The sequence below is a fragment of the Schistocerca serialis genome, chromosome 1, assembly GCF_023864345.2.
Source record: "Schistocerca serialis cubense isolate TAMUIC-IGC-003099 chromosome 1, iqSchSeri2.2, whole genome shotgun sequence".
Taxonomy (NCBI): Eukaryota; Metazoa; Arthropoda; class Insecta; order Orthoptera; family Acrididae; genus Schistocerca; species Schistocerca serialis.
Window position 1 is genome coordinate 503,586,155 of NC_064638.1, and position 5,292 is coordinate 503,591,446.

At 48.4% G+C, this 5,292-nt stretch overlaps 1 non-coding gene across 1 annotated transcript; it reads right to left on the reverse strand.

Moving 5' to 3' along the window:
- Positions 1 to 3,031: 3,031 nt before the first annotated feature.
- Positions 3,032 to 3,106, reverse strand: Trnas-cga (transfer RNA serine (anticodon CGA)). Its single transcript has one exon. It is a non-coding gene; the product is annotated as a tRNA-Ser (tRNA).
- Between the last annotated feature and the right edge of the window lie 2,186 nt (positions 3,107 to 5,292).

Sequence of the window (5,292 nt, forward strand, 5' to 3'; positions counted from 1 at the left end):
GTCAAACACTTCGATTCTCTTCCCTACTTTTTTTCACATTCCATTTTTATCTTTCGGTACAATGCTATGCCCGAAATAGCCGTTCTCAAGAACTTCTCTCTCCGATTTCGACGTCCACCGATCAGCCAGAACATTATGACACCTACCTAACAGCCGGTATGTCCACCTTTGGCACGGTTAACAGCGGCGACGCGTCGTGGCATGGAAGCAGTCAGGCCTTGGTAGGCTACTGGAGGGAGTTGGCACCACATCTGAATACATAAGTCACCTGACTCCCGTAAATTTCAGAGAGGTGGGCGATGAGCTCTGACGCCACCTTCAGTCACATTCCAGATATGTTCGACTGGATTCAGATCTGGCAAGTTGAGGGGAGGGGGGTTGGCAGTACATCAGTTGCAAATTGCCATTGTGTGGTCCGAACCACTCCACCTCATTCCTGTTCTTCGGACATGGCGCATTGCCTTGTCGAACACTGCCACTGCCGTCGGGAAACATGATCGTCATGAAGGGGTGCACGTGGTCTGCACCCAGTGTACGATACTCCTTGGCCGTCATAGTGCCTTGCACGAGCGCCATTGGACCCATGGAGTCCACGTGAACGTTCCCCTGACATAATGGAGCCGCCGCCAGATTGTCTCCGTCCGCAGTACAGGTGTCAACGAGCTGTTCCCCTGGAAGACGACGGATTCGCGGCCTCCCATCGGCTTTATGAAGAAAGTATCGGTATTCGTCAGACCATTCAACGCTCTGCCACTGCGTCAACGGCCAGTGACCATGGTCACGTACCCATTTTAATCATACTTGCCGATGTCGTTGTGTTAACATTGACACGTGCATGGATCGTCGGCTGCGGAGGCCCATTATTTGGAGTGTTCAGCACACTGTGTGTCAGACACACTTGTACTCTGCGCAGGCTAAAAGCCTGATGTTAGTTCCGCCACAGTTTGCCGCCTGTCCAGTTTTGCCAGCCTGCCCAGTCTATGACGTCCGACATCTGTAATGACGGGTGGCTGCCCAACCCAACGACGTATGGATGTGCATCACTTCGGTTTCGCCACGTGTTGAAGACAGCTGCCACAGCACTCCTCGAACACCCAAGTCGTGCAGTTTCCGAAATGGTCGTGACGAGCCTCCGGGCCATCACAGCCTGTCCTCGCTTAAACTCAAATAGATCACGCGCCTTCCTCATTCTACACACGGACAGCACGCTCACTGATGCTACATGCACCGCTATGTGACGCTGCTGTGGCCCGGACGGATTTATTTCGATAGTAGGTCCTGCTCATGAAGTTCTGGTATGATAATGGCAGAAATCTTTTGATGCATTGTATTCTTTTTGTCCTTACTAGTCTCCTTCCCATATTCCTTTTGCTTTGTCCGCCATAAGTTAGATGCGTAGAACTCTGTTAGTTGGTTTACTAATTGATCCCCAATTTATACTTTCATTTACTCCTAGTCTGTGTTCTGTGCTTATTAGACTTTTCATTCCTTGAATAGGTCCTGTAATTTTTCTGTATTTTAACTGAGGATAGCAATTCCATCACCGAATCTTGTCATTGTTATCGTTCCTCCCTCAATTTTAATGCCAGTCCTGAACCTTTCTTTTATTTCCTTAGCTCCTTCTTCGATGCAGAGATTGAAACGTAGGCGACATAGACTTTACACTCGCTTTATATCCTGTTACATCCCAGCATTTCTCTCTTGGCGTTCCATTATTATTATTCCTTCTTGATTGTTATACATACTGTATATCACTCGTCTTTCTCGATAGTTTATATCTATTTTTCACAGAATTTCAAACATGGTGCACCATTTTACACTGCCTAACGGTTTGGCTCATTCGAAAGTATCTTTCTTTTCTTTAAGCCTTGCCTCCGTTACCAAGCGAAGCGTCGTACACTTTCTGACGTCACTTTAGCCCTTTTAATGAGATCGACAGAATACATCGCCGTTGTTTAGCGATTGTCAGTACCCAAAAACAGCTGTTAGGTTTCCAGCCAGTTGACAGTCGTTGAGACACCACGATGTTTTATCGAGGATAATACTCATCTTTTCGCAAAGACCGATGAGTATTGTAGACGTGGAAAAGTCATGATATTTCAACACTGCCAAATTTCTGGTAACCCGACGGATTTTTATCATTAGTCTAAATACGGAAATTCTGAGTACCGTAATTAACAAATTCATACACCTCAGCGTGTCGTTGCCACATTACGTCACTATTTTTCTTCTTTTTTATTTTTTTTGAGGGTAACTTCTTCGAAAGTTGCCACAGTGTTGCAGGAGGCAGGAACAGAGGAGATGATGCTGGATGTCTGCGTGCGAGCCGTGGTGCAGTAATTACGGGGGAGCAGCGAATGCGCTTTCCGCCGGCGGCGAGTCGTCCTAACGGGAACGGAATTACTGCCACCACCCGCACGGGGAAGGACACACCACCAGTTCTCCCTGTCAATTCGAGCTGGCCGCTTAGCGGTTCTCCCTCACGGAACTGCAGAATTCATTTAGGCGGTCGCAAAGAAACAAAGCAGGCACCTCCACTATCCGTGTAAGGCAGACGAACGTGCAGCGAGCGTTGAGATCTACTTATTCTTATTATTTTGACATAAAAGCGAGCCCCCTGTCCAGTAGGCTCTCAGTGCATATAATTACCTTGCGGACGTCGATTTGTCCAAGGCTGCAGTTACGTTACATAAAAAAATGAAAATCTGAACACTTGCTAGTGGACATTAATATGGGATGTGTCCACCTTTGTCTTTATGGTGGACTGAACTCTGTTAGAAACACTTTCAATAATATGTCTGAATGTCTGTGGAGAGATAGCAGCCCATTGTTCCTCAAAGAACCGAAAATGATGATGGGCTCTGGGATCTGGAGATGATTCGACGTTCTAGCTCATCCTAAACGTATTCCTTTAGGGTCAGGTCGGAGCTCTGGGCAAGCCAGTCCTTTACATGAATTTTATTGAGAATGAGATTTTCACTCTGCAGCGGAGTGTGCGCTGATATAAAACATCCTGGCAGATTAAAACTGTGTGCTGGACCGAGACTCGAACTCGGGACCTTTGCCTTTCGAGGGCAACTGCTCTACCAACTGAGCTACCCAAGCACGACTCACGCCCCGTCCTCACAGTTTGACTTCTGCCAGTACTTCATCTCCTACCTTCGGACCGAGACTCGAACTCGGAACCTTTGCCTTTCGCAGGCAAGTGGTTCGCAGGAGAGCTTCTGTGAAGTTTGGAAGGTAGGAGACGAGGTATTGGCGGAAGTAAAGCTGTGAGGATGGGGCGTGAGTCGTGCTTGGGTAGCTCAGTTGGTAGAGCACCTAAGAACGTGTTGATAACAATAACATCGTTAGTAGGCATAATCTGTCTGGTCGAAACATTACTTTCAGTATATAAAACCAATCAGAGAAACACTACTGAAAACAAAATAAAATTTCCGAATTACTTGGAAAGTGGTTTAAAAAGTGTCTTCGAACCGAGCGTTGCTGACGGTTCAGTCCGCGTGAAGTAGCTACTTCTGGGCTCTATTGTCCGTAGGCACTTCTCGGACGTGGCTGAGTTTTTTTCTGCAGGGCCCGACTTAATTCGTAACAAATTAGGAGCTTCGGCGCGGCTGTGGGGCTGTTTGCGCGGCCTTGCCGAGTGACAGAGGGCAGGCCGCCCCCCTGCCGACAAAAGGCAGGCGCGGTTCTGCGGCTCTGCGGCCCGGCACGGGTCGGGACGGGACAGGCTGTTATTTGGCGCCGCTCGGGGCCCGGCCCGGCAGCCGCAGGCTTGAGGCGCGCTAGCGCGTGTGGTCGGGCAGCTGGCGGGACCCGACACCCGGTCCCTCATTCCTGTACCATTCGTAACAACATTATTCATCGTACACTGCACCTTCCGGATGGTTACAATGTTCCTTCCCATCGAAAAATTCCAAAAGGGTTGCTAGACTGAGAATATTACAAGCCTTAATTAATAAAATAGCTATAGCTGGTATGTTTCGTAACCTTGGACGTTGGATTACGTTACTCCCTTAGAAGAACTTTTGTGGAGTTGACAGCTTTACAAACAACTGATTTGATTCATACACTACTGGCCATTAAAGTTGCTACACCAAGAAGTAAAGCAGATGATAACTGGGTATTCATTCGACACATATATTATACTAGAACTGACATGTGATTACATTTTCACGCTATTTGGGTGCATAGATCCTGAGAAATCAGTGCCCAGAACAACCACCTCTGTCCTTAATAACGGCCTTGATACGCCTGGCCATTGAGTCAAACAGAGCTTAAATGGCGTGTACAGGTACAGCTGCCCATGCAGCATCAACACGATACCACATTTCATCAAGAGTAGTGACTGGCGTATTTGGCGTATTGTGACGAGCCAGTTGCTCGGCCACCATTGACCAAATGTTTTCAGTTGGTGAGAGATCTGGAGAATGTGCTGGCCAGGACAGCTGTCTAAAATTTTCTGTATCCAGAAAGACCCATACAGGACCTGCAACATGCGGTCGTGTATTATCCTGCTGAAATGTAAGGTTTCGCAGGGATCGAATGTGGGTAGAGCCACGGGTCGTAATACATCTGAAATGTAACGTCCACTGTTCAAAGTGCCGTCAGTGCGAACAAGAGGTGACCGAGACGTGTAACCAATGGCACCCCATACCATCACACCGGGTGATACGCCAGTATGGCGATGACGAATACATGCTTCCAATGTGCGTTCACGATGTCGCCAAACACGGATGCGACCATCATGATGCTGTAAACAGAACTTGGATTCATCCGAAAAAATGACGTTTTGCCATTCGTGCACCCAGGTTCGTCGTTGAGTACACCATCGCAGGCGCTCCTGTCTGTGATGCAGCGTCAAGGGTAACCGCAGCCATGGTCTCCGAGCTGATAGTCCACGCTGCTGCAAACGTCGTCGAACTGTTCGTGCATGTGGTTGTTGTCTTCCAAACGTCCCCATCTCTTGACTCAGGGATCGAGACGTGGCTGCACGATCCGTTACAGCCATGCGGATAAGATGCCTGTCATCTCGACTGCTAGTGATACGAGGCCGTTGGGATGCAGCACAGCGTTCCGTATTACCATTCTGAACCCACCGATTCCATATTCTCCTAACAGTCATTGGATCTCGACCAACGCGAGCAGCAATGTCGCGATACGATAAACCGCAATCGCGATAGGCTACAATCCGACCTTTATCAAAGTCGGAAACGTGATGGTACGCATTCCTCCTCCTTGCACGAGGCATCACAACAACGTTCCACCAGTCAACGCCCGTCAACTGCTGTT